The following is a 12,605-nucleotide window of genomic DNA, read 5'->3' on the forward strand; positions in this document are numbered from 1 at the left end:
TGTGTTATCTGACCAAGTACTTATCGGATGGGTGTGCCTCTTTGAGAACATTTCAATACCACCTAGGTTGAGGCATAGGAAAAGTCTTATGCCCTTCGGGTATCCTTTGCATGGTCGATCGAGCATTAAATACTATTTTTACTCTAGTGTCATGCACATCCGTAAAAAAACACGCTGCTAGGTATGTCATCCGATCAAGCACTTATGGGATGGGAGTGCCACTTTGCATGTAAGTCAATTCCACCTAGTTGAAGGTGTGTGCAAAGTATTGTGCCCATCAAATATGCTTTGCATTGTCGATCAAGCATAAAATACCATTTTTGCCTTAGTGTCATGCACAACCATGAAAAAACACGGTCCTAGGTGTGTTAAGAAGTACTTATCGGATGGGGGATCCACTTTGCATGCAAGTCCGTTTGAATTACGTTGAGGTGCGTGCAAGGTATTGTCACCATCGGATATGCTTTGCACGGTCGATCACGCATTATACACCGTTTTTTCCCGTAGTGATATGTACATCTACAAAAAAACACGCCCTTATTTGTGTTCTAACCAAGTACTTATCAAATGGGTGTGCCTCTTTGAGAACATTTCAATACCACCTAGGTTGCGGTGTAGGAAAAGTATTGTGCCCATTGGATATCCTTTGCATGGTTGATCGAGCATTAAATACTATTTTTGCTCTAGTGTCATGCACATCCATAAAAAAACACGCTGCTAGGTATGTTATCCGATCAAGCACTTATGGGATGGGAGTGCCACTTTGCATGTAAGTTAGTTCCACGTAGTTGAAGGTGTGTGCAAAGTATTGTGCCCATCGGATATGCTTTGCATTGTCGAAGCATAAAACACCGTTTTTTCCTTAGTGTCATGCACAACCATGAAAAAACACGGTCCTAGGTGTGTTAATCAAACAAGTACTTATTGGATGGGGGCTCCACTTTGCACGCAAGTCCGTTTCAACCTCGGGGGGGTCACTATGTATAAACCCTCTATATCACGTGCGTTCAAGGCCTATATTTAAAATCCCTTATCTGTAAATTTTTTCATTAATAAAATGTACGCCTTTTCTATACAAATCTATAAATTTTTTCCAAAACTATTTTAAATAGTCCCTTATGTATATTTATTTCTGTAAATTTTAGGAATAAAAAATATCCTTCTTTTGAACTCACGTGATAGGGTTACATACGATGAGTGACCCCCCCGAGGTTTCAACTATGTTGAGGTGCGTGCAAAGTATTGTCACCATCAGATATGCTTTGCATGGTCGATCACACATTATACACCGTTTTTTCCCTAGTGATATGCACATCCACAAAAAAACACGCCCTTAGGTGTGTTATCTGACCAAGTACTTATTGGATGGGTGTGCCTCTTTGAGAACATTTCAATACTACCTAGGTTGCGGTGTAGGAAAAGTGCTGTGCCCATCAGATATCCTTTGCATGGTCGATCGAGCATTAAATACTATTTTTGCTCTAGTGTCATGCACATCCGTAAAAAAACACGCAGCTAGGTGTATTATCTGATCAAGCACTTATGGGATGGGCATGCCACTTTGCATGTAAGTCAATTCTACCTAGTTGAAGGTGTGTGCAAAGTATTGTGCCCATCAGATATGCTTTGCATTGTTGATCAAGCATAAAACATCGTATTTGCCTTAGTGTCAAGCACATTTGTAAAAAAACACGGTCCTAGGTGTGGTATCGGATCAAGTACTTATCTAACTGACACGCCACTTTTCATGCAACTCAATAACACCTAGGTTGAGGTGGGTGCAAGTATTGTGCCCATCAGATGTACTTTGCATGATATATCACGTATTAAACTCCATTTGTGCCTCAATGTCATGCACAACCGTAAAAAAATACGCTTTTAGGTGTGTTATCCAACCAACTGCTTATCAGATGGGTGTACCACTTTGCATGCAATGAAATACCATAATTTTTGAGACTCATGCAAAGTATTTGCCCATCGGATATGCTTTGCATTGTCGAACAAGCATTAAACACTGTTTTGGCCTTAATGTTATGCACAACCGTCAAAAAACGTAGTCCTAGATGTGTTTTTCAACTAAGTACTTATGGGATGGGCATGCCACTTTGCATGTAAGTCAATAATACCTAGGTTGAGATGTGTGCAAAGTATTGTGATGATTGCAGTTCTATTGTCTGCAGTGTAAGTGATTCTATCATGGCATTAATTCAACATGTCACCACAGCAGAGGAGGCATGGATGTCTTGAAAAATCAGTACGAGACCACGAATAAGGCGCGAATTTAGAATCTGGAGACTCAATTCGCAAATGAGAAAGTGTCTGAGTCTGAGGTAGTAGAGAAGTTTATCACTAGGGTGAAGAATCTGCGCGATAAGATGACTGCGATTGGCATCACCATCACCAGTGAGAATCTAGCATGAAGGTGCATACGGATTCTCCCACCAAAGTATGACGGTCTTGTTATGGTGCTGAATACGTAGAACAAAAATTTGCCCCTCAACTTTGAGGATTTCAGTGCAATGCTTCTGGAGGAGGAGATGCGTCAAAAGATGAGGACTGGAGAAGATTCAGCTTTCTATGCTGGATCAAAGAAAGGTAAGGGTAAGGACTCTGGTAACCCATCTTCTTCTGATGATAAAAAGAGAAAGAAGAAGATCAAGTGCTTCTATTGCAACAAGGCAGGGCACAAGTAGAATGAGTGCCAGAAGAAGATTACAGACGAGAAGAACGGAGTAAAGAAAGAGTCCAGCAACAGCACGCAAGCAGTACTAGTAGAGCTGTTCGTAGCAATTGAGGAGATTTTCACGGAGTCAGTTCATGTACTTGTGGATGAACCTTGGATCATTTACAGTGGTGCATCACGCCACATGACAAGTCGAAAGGATTGGTATACCTCTCTACAACCGGTAGGGAATGACATCCTGGTAGCAGTCGGCAATGATGCAAAATGTCCAACAAAAGGAAAAGATACGATTGCTCTCAAGTTAGATGGAGTTGTAAAACAGTTGTCCGATGTTCTTTATGTGCCAGATATCAAGAGGAACTTGTTGTCTATTTCTACGATCACGGATTGGGACCTCAAAGTTCAATTCGATAAGAATGATGCACAGATTCTAGATCTTCAAGGGAAGGTTGTTGGTAAAGGTACGTAGTGCAACAACATCTACAAACTCTCAGCTTTCAATGCTCAAGTCGATGTGAAGGACACTAAGTTGTGGCATGAGAGGTATGGTCATCTAAACCTTAGTTCTTTAAAGGAGATGCATAAAAGTGGAATGATTACAGACCTACCAGAAATTACAGATCTGCCCGATGTATGTGAAGCTTGCATGATGGGCAAGCAACATTGGTAGCCCTTTCCTAAAGAGGCCAGTAGGTCAAAGGCTCCTCTAGAGCTCATTCACACAGACCTCTATGGAAAGATGGAGATGGAAGCTTTGGGTGGTTCCTACTACTTTATGATGCTGATTGACAACTACAGTAGAAGGATATGGATATACTTCCTGAAGACTAAAGACGAGGCTTTTAGTAAGTTCAAGGAATGGCATGTAATGGTTGAGAAAGAAATGGGGAAGAAGGTGAAGAAATTGAGATCAGACAGAGGTGGAGAGTTCACATCAACTAAATTCGAAAGTTACTGCAAAAGTCACGAGATCAAGAGGCAAAAACCCCCACCACATACATCACAGCAAAATGGAGTAGCAGAATGCAAGATGCACATCATCTGTGAAATGGGCAAGAGTATGATGAAAGGGAAATATTTGCCAAAGACTTTCTGGGTTGAAGCATGTAATACGGGAGTTTACATTTTGAATCGTAGCTACACGAAGGCTGTGAATGGGATGACTCCACTATAGGCCTTTTCTGGTAAGAAACCTTCAGTTGCACATTTAAGACTTTTTGGATGTGACTATTTTGTGCATGTCCCTGATGCTAACAAGACCAAATGGGAACCGAAGAGCCCGAAGTGTTTTTTCTTGGGCTACAGTGAAGAGGCAAAGGGTTACCGTCTCTATAACCCTATTACCAAGAAGGTAATAGTAAGTCGCGATGTGGTCTTCTCAGAACAGCTGCATCAATTAGAGGAGGATGCTTCCTTCCCAGACAACCAGGACCAGGATATCCATCCAATACCACCACCAACAACAGACTGAACTCCCCCAATGGTGCTTGGGAGGATTCAAGATAAAGAAGATGAAGAAGAGCCTGCAGAACCACAACGGCAACGACCATTCCTGAAGTGTGGGTAAAGCCGCTTTTGGATGGTAGAGAACCTCCAGCCATTGATGAGGAACCATCCAAACAATACTTGATAGGTTGATAGGTGGATGAAGGCTATCCAATCTGAGTATCGCTCCATAATGAAGAACAACACTTGGGACCTTGTGGATCATCCATCGAAATGCAAGGTAATCGGCACCAATGGGTGTACAAGACCAAGTATAACTCCAACGGCACGTTGGATAAGTACAAGGCTCGGCTCATGGCAAAAGGATTCGCACAGATACATGGTTTTGATTATCCAGATACTTTTGCTCCCACAGCTCGACTAACCACAATTCGTAGTGTTTTGGCTTTAGCTGCCCAAGGAAGTTGGCCCGTGTTTCAGATGGATGTAAAATCCACATTTCTGAATGGAGATCTCAAGGAGGAGGTATACGTGGAACAACCACCAGGATTTGTGATCCCCTATTCAGAAGGTAAAGTCTGTAAACTGAAGAAGGCACTTTATGGTGGGCTGAAATAAGCCCCATGAGCATGGTACCAGTGGATTGATGCCTACTTTCTTCAAAACAGGTTCAAGAGGAGCCCATCTGATGCAAATTTGTATATCTTCAGAGAAAAAGGCAGGTGTATGATCGTGGTCCTTTATGTGGACGACCTTGTCATAACAGGGAACCATGGAGAGAAGATCTCATAGACAAAGCATTTGCTAGGAAGAGAGTTTGAAATGACAGACAGATGCATTTCTATTTGGGGATTGAAGTTTGGCAAGAGTCAAAACAGATCTTCATTTCATAGCTTAAGTATGCTGGAGAGATACTAAAGGCATTTGGCATGGTTGAGTGCAAGACAATTGGTACCCCTATGGAGGTTGACACGAAGCTCTCAAACGAGGATTCATCACCACCGGTGGATGAAGCGAAGTATAGAAGACTTGTGGGCAGTTTGATTTACTTGTGCAACACACGGCCGGACATCAGTTTTGTGACTGGTGTACTAAGCAGGTTTTCCAATAAGCCCCAGGAGAACCATTGGAGGGCAGGGATGTGGGTGCTGAAATACATCAAAGGCACACTTGATTATGGCATCACCTATACCAAGGGCAACATCTTGATCGGATTCTATGACTCGGATTGGGCAGGAGACGTGGACAGCAGAAGATCAGTGACAGGTTACTGTTTCTCACTTGGATCTGGAGCTGTGTCATGGGTCAGCAAGAAGCAATCCACAGTTGCTCTTTCTTCTACCAAGGCTGAGTACAAATCAGCTTGCTTTGCTTCTTGCGAGGTAGTATGGTTGAGGAGGATTTTAGGGAACATTGGTGCAGTGCAGAACAAGCCTACACAGTTATCATGTGACAATCAGAGTTGCATGGCAATTGTAAAGATCCTTGTGTTCCACACTCGCACAAAACACATTGAGATTCAATATCACTTTGTACGTGAGCTCATCATGGATGGAGAGGTCGACTTGGTATACTATCCAACTATAGAGAATGCTACGAACATTCTCATGGAGACTCTTGGAAGAGACTTGTTGGAGAGGCATCTTCATCGACTTGGCATTGGGCCGAAAAAGTAAGTTCACTTGCGGGTGGACATTGAGGGGGGTTTTTAGATATCAATGCTCCACTCTCATGTAACTACGCGGGAACCAGCTAACTCTAGTTGTAAGCCCCCTATATGAGGAGAAGGCATTTGAGTAGCTTGGTTATCCAGTAGGTCCTGGTTTGGACACCAGATGGGGGCTATGTGTGGCCTGATGGCTGGACAGAGTTGGCACACTACCAACTAGGCTACATGCAAGTGTGGGAAGGCATCCCATGACTGACTGCATTGAGGGTAGATAGAGCATTTCCTGAGGTAGCCCACTCTCAGGTTGCAGGGCCCATTTGGAGTCCGAGATGATCTTGGATGGCTGTGGGCCGAACGGATTCTGTAGGTCAGTTGCTCTATTTTATGCCACAGTTCTATCGTGTGGTCGGTGGCCTATTTCGGACCACGACCGTTTCAAGCGGACTGGGTCGGTCAACCAATTGGGTCCAACTGACTATGACTAGTGGCTATATAAGAGCAAGCCTGTGAAGCCCATTTCATCACTGGCTATAGCAACCCTGATTCCTTAGCATCCGGCTTCCGTCCTCTACTATTTCCAACTCACCATCGAAGCTTCTTTCACAGGAGCACACGACTGGGAGGCAGCGCCATCTATTGTATCAGTTCTACAGTAATCAAATTTTTGATTCTCCATACTATCTTCTTTTCTCTTTTGCATACAAGATCCTGTTATTTGTTGAGCACAGATGTTGTATTGTTTTCTTACAAAGTGAACTTACTTTTTTGGCCCAATGCCAAGTAGATGAAGATGCCTCTCCAACAATTCTCTTCTAAGAGCCTTCGTGAAGAAGTCCGTGGCATTATCTATAGTCACACAGTACACTAAGTCGACCTCTCCATCCATGATGAGCTCACATACAAAGTGATATTGAATCTCAATGTGTTTTATGCGAGCGTGGAACACAGGGTTTTTTGCAATTGCCATGCAACTCTGATTGTCACATGATAACTGCATAGGCTTGTTCTGCACTACACCCATGTCCCCTAAAATCCTCCTCAACCACACTACCTCACAAGAAGCAAAACATGCTGATTTGTACTCAGCCTCAGTAGAAGAAAGAGCAATTGTGGGTTGCTTCTTGCTGACCCATGACACAGCTCTAGATCCAAGTGAGAAACAGTAACCTGTCACTGATCTCTTGTTGTCCACGTCTCCTACCCAATCCAAGTCACAGAATCCGGTCAAGGTATTGCCCTTGGTATAGGTGATGCCATAATCAAGTGTGCCTTTGATGTATTTTAGCACCTGCATCCCTGCCCTCCAATGGTTCTCTCGAGGCTTATTAGAAACCCTACTTAGTACACCAGTCGCAAAGTTGATGTCCGGCCATTGTTCAAACTTCCCACAAGTCTTTCTGTACTTCGCTTCGTCCACCAGTGGTGATGAATCCAAGTGGAGAGTTCTAGTCAAAGCGAGGTTCTTCTCTGGGATGTGTGGTCTAAACCCATCTCACATATGTCCGGCAATGCTGTGGGAGACACATCAGCATATCATGCACAGTTCCACCATTGAAAAACGGAGTGATGACCTAGAGCTCTTGGGTGTGAGTACTGCAATACTCGATAGACAACATGTTAGCTCATTCTTTAGTGCCAAATGAGCATGAGAATCTTCTCTATTACTCCCCTTTCCAGCATACCATGATGTTGGCCTAAGACCTGGGACACCCACAACCTGTATCCTGAATACCTTCCCTTCTCCTCCCTTGCCCACCGGTTCGTGCAAGGTCAACGCTTTCAATGGAAAGTGTATTGTGTGGGAGCACAGTATGTCAACAAATGCAGTACATAGTTCTATCTGTGCTCTCCCTTTAGCTTGGCCTGGGTCGGCATTTGCTTTTGGACCACTATCCATCTTGTTCATATGGACCAGGGCACTAGGTGTTGCCTTCCTGATGGACTCTGGTTTTTTCTACAATTAGATATCTGCGATGCCTTCCATTCGGTCATCAAGAGTGCAAGCTTGTCCTCTCCATTGATAGGCAAGGCTACATTGCTCACCTTGGATATAATTCCCATTGTCCTATTGGATCTCCAAACACTCGAGGGATAAATTGATCAAGTATCACTTTAACATCTGACCATGCCATTCAACTGCGACTGAGCCAACTCATGTAAATAAGGTGAGGTATTTCGGATACCATTTGATTGCATAGAAATTTTGAGCTTGCATGGGCATGGATAGACTTCGTCACTCAACCCTATCAGCTGTTTGATCGTTGTCTTACAGGCAATCTGAATCTCAGTCTTCAACTGCTCTTGTGTTGCCATGAAAGATGGGTGTGTAGATAGTGTAGTGATCTAGTGCATGCAACAATTGTTTGGTAAGCACTCAAACTTCAAAATAAAGAACATCCGAAGTACATATGCAAAATTGCAATGCTGGCGTAAACTAAATTCCACTCAAAAGCAACATGCAACGTGCAACATGCAACATCATTAAAACGTTTCTAAATAAATTCCAATACTCAGAAATAAACTACTAACTTTTCAAGGTAATGGTATATTACGTCAAGTAATTTGTGATCTCGCAACATAATCCACTACTATAGCAATCACTAGGTGATCTTCTAGTATTATAGAGTGAATTTTGTAAAGTCACTATCAAGTGTCAATCTATCAGCTAGTGGAGGCAAGAATAGGAAATATATAATAGCATCACATAACCAAGATGATCTAGATCAGCTTTGCCAATCACACATCCAGTTGGGAAGAGTTTTATCGAGAGGAACTGACTAGCAAAAGCAGCCATCATTTGTATAAAACTTGGCTCTATTGACACCTATATACATAGATATATATAATATGTAAGAAGATCGAAGTGGGGGGGACTGACTAGTAGATGCAAGGCATCTCCTGGCTTTGATCTTTACTATTACACATCGATCGAGGCGAGGCGAATCCGATTGACTGGAGCGGATCATCCCTTGGCCTAATTGAGATATAAACAGGCATCTCTCCCTCTCTCTCTTTTACTCTCCCTCTCTCTATTTTCCTTTCTCTCTTTCACTGTCCCTCTCTTTCCTCTCTCTCTTTTACTCTCCCTCCCTCTCTCCCTCTCTCCCTCTCTCTTTCTCTCTCTCTCTCTCTCTCTCTCTCTTTCACTCTCTCTCTCTCTCTCTCTCTCTCTCTCTCTCTCTCTCTCTCTCCCTCTCTATCTCTCTCTTTCACTCCCTCTCTTTTTGGTGAATCCGACCGGCTGAGGCAGGTCATCATCTGGCTCGACTGATCGACACGAAAGGCTATAGAATCTCACCAAAAGGGTTTAGAGATAGATTGCGGAAGAAAGCGATGGAAAGCAAAAGGTTTGGGCAGGGCGGTAATAGTAGGAGTGGGGTCCTTTTATAGGATTTCTCACAAACACTACACGGTACCATCTTACACTGTGCGTTATGCCAACATTCAAGATTGCGTATCCTTTTGAATCATAGGATCCTTGGTGCCACACGTGCCGATATGACATGTACCACATAGTATAGGTAGGTTACTAGCAGTGTCTCATGGCGCCCTAAAAAAAACCATGGGGTATAGATGCAGGACCATGCGGGGTAAAGCTTGGTATGGATAGATACCACACGATAATCATTATGGTCATTGTTTTAATGATGCTTTTTTAAAGTACAAAAAGTACAGTGCATTATGGTCATATGGACTCGGGGGGGTCACTCATCATATGTAACCCTATCACGTGAGTTCAACAGAAGGATATTTTTTATTTCTAAAATTTACAGAAATAAATATACATAAGGGACTATCTAAAATAGTTTTAGAAAAAATTTACAAATTTGTATAGAAAAGGGGTACATTTTATTGATGAAAAATTTACAGATAAGGGATTTTAGAAATAGGACTTGAATGCACGTGGTATAGAGGGTTTATATATAGTGACCCCCCCGAGCATATGGACGACATTTTGACGTGGAACGCATCGATTCAAAGAGAGTCATGTATGATTGTGGAGTCCTGGCTAACTTCACAAAAGATAGCCGAGCAAGTGCTTCAGATACCAATCTTCTCTCCTCACAGTTGGATTATTGTGGAACCATACGCGAAATCTATGAAGTTGATTTCAGTCAATTTAGTATTTTCATTCTTGATGTAAAATGGTTTAGAACTATTTACAACGGTCCCCATGTGACAGTGAGAAAAGATAGTAGTGGTTTCTTTGCAATAGACTCCACCAAACATTGGACCGATGAAAGTGATACTTTTGTTCTTCCTGAGCACTGTGAGCAAGTGCATACTAATGATTTAATTAATCGAAGCTTTTGTTTTTAAAGATCCATTGATACATGTACTTAAGCATAATTTCATATATATAATTGACGACATTTGGCACCCATCTTCAATATAGGTGGTTTTTCATCCGGATCGTTTTGATCCAAGATGGTGGTACGTGATCCAAGTTGCACCACGAAGTAAGCAAATTTTTGAAGATAGAGATGTGGATATGGAGATGCCACTACCAATGCCAGATCCAATTGATCCATATGAATCTAGCGAAGAAGATGAAGATCACAATATGAGCCAAGAGAAAGATGCACATAATGACATCGCACGAGAGGAAGATGAAGATCATGATATTGAGGAAGAAGACAACGATCATCAAGAATCACCACACTTTATTGAAGAAGATGATCAAGTACTTTTAGGTGAACGTACGATGCTAGTGTACGATGATGATATAGGAGATCAACTCGGTATAGAGTTAGAGATAGACTTGTTTGGTGCGTTAAACATGGCTCAAGATAAAACCGTTGATGTAAATGCTCTTCATTGATTTTTTTCATCTCAAACTCGGACATGAATATATGAGCTTCAAAGGCTTGATGTACATGCTCTCATACTTTATTCTCTCAAAAGGTCAAACACGTATGAAAATTTTAAAAAAATTGCCATTGGAGAAAACTAACTTTTAAGGTCGATATGAGAAAACGTCGCTATAAAAAAGTATCTCAGTGTCGCTATATAACGACACTTATAATTCTAATAAAAGTCGCTATATAGCGACTTTAGAAATGGTTGCTATATAGCGACGTTTGACTAAAGTCGCTATATAGCAACGCTTGACAAGGCGCGCTTCCAATACCGATGATTAGCACCCTGCACGCGCTAAACATTGGTACTTAAATGTCGCAATAGGATTTATGTGTAGTAGTGAGCCATGGTTGACAAGCAGAAAGAGCAAAGTCATGAGATCACTTAGAGGAGGTGAATACATGGGCATTCATGAACTTTTGCAGAAGTAATGGCATTCGGAGACAATTCAAATGTGCAGATACTCCTCAGCAGAATGCAAGAGCTAAAAGGAAGAATAATTCTTGAGCAAACAGTGCTAGAGCAATGCTTAGTGAGAAGCATCTTCCAAACCAGTTTTGGGTAGAAGTAATTGCCACCGCAAACTACTTGCTTAATCAGATTCCAATCGAACTGATTTAGGGTATGACAGCTTATGAAGCATTCACTAGACACAAGCCATACATTGGGCATTTCCTCATATTTGGTTGCATAGCATATGCCTCCATACATGACGATTATTGCAAAAATTGGATGCAAAGTCACATATATGCATCATGGTTAGCTCAATGAACAAAGCAAAGTATACAACTTGTATGACCTAGACAAGGAAGTCTACATGTAGCAACCAGCAGGTATGTTGAACCAAGGAAAGAAAATCAGGTTTGCCATCTCTAGGAAAGTCTCTATGGCTTAAAGCAAGCACCCAAAAGTTGGTACAATAGATTTGACAAGTATTTTGCTAATTTGGGATACATGAAATCCAATGCATATCATAGTCTCTACTATCAAGTTCAAGGGGAAGACAGTACTTTTGCACTTCTATACATAGATAATCATATTGTGACAAGAAATAATCATAGCTTCATGAGCAAGCTAAGACATGAAGGATTTGGACTTATGCACTATTGTCTTGGAATTGAGTTCTAGAGAGACTCAAACAGCACCTTCATGAGTCAACTAAAATATGTTGACAGTCTCCTAAAGAAGTTTCATATGGAAAATTGCAAGATTGTAGCCACTCCCATCGAACAGAGTTTGAAACTTACTAAAGATTCAACAAAGCCTACATTCAATGAAAGATTCTATTGGTAGCTCATCGGATCTCTTATATATCTAACTATCACATGGCTAGATATTTGTTATGGAGTAAGTTCACTTATACAGTTTATGACAAATCCAAAATCATCTCACTGGAATGCTTCCAAAAGAGTCTTGAGATCCATCAGAGGTACAAGATAGTTTGGAATAGAATAGAGAGGATGTCATCCAAGGTTGCATAGATACTGTGACAGTGACTATACAGGAGATCATGAGACCAGGAGATCAACACAAGGATATGCATTTTTCCTTGGTCAAGGGGATATATCATGGTTGTCAAACATACAACCAATTGTTTCTTTGTCTTCAACTCTTTCTTTGCCTTCTTTGTCTTCAACTGAAGCAGAATATAGGGCACTTACAACAAGTGCATGTGAGGTTATATGGCTCAGCAGATTTTTGTCAAATACATATAATTACTTTAATGAATCAAAGCCAACAACAATAAACTATGATAATCAATCGATACTCAGATTGGCCAAGAATCTAGTATATCACTCCAAGCACATTGATGTTAGAGAGCACTTCATCAGAGAGAGAGTGTTACTTGGTGATATCACACTACAACATTGTGGTAGCAAAGAGAATGTTGCAAACATCTTTACAAAACCACTTGGCAAAGAGCTTTTCAAGAAGCACCGATAAGCT

Source organism: Dipteris shenzhenensis, chromosome 27 (genome assembly GCF_047967505.1).
Source record: "Dipteris shenzhenensis isolate YYH24624 ecotype China chromosome 27, Dip_SZ_1.0, whole genome shotgun sequence".
Classification (NCBI taxonomy): domain Eukaryota; kingdom Viridiplantae; phylum Streptophyta; class Polypodiopsida; order Gleicheniales; family Dipteridaceae; genus Dipteris; species Dipteris shenzhenensis.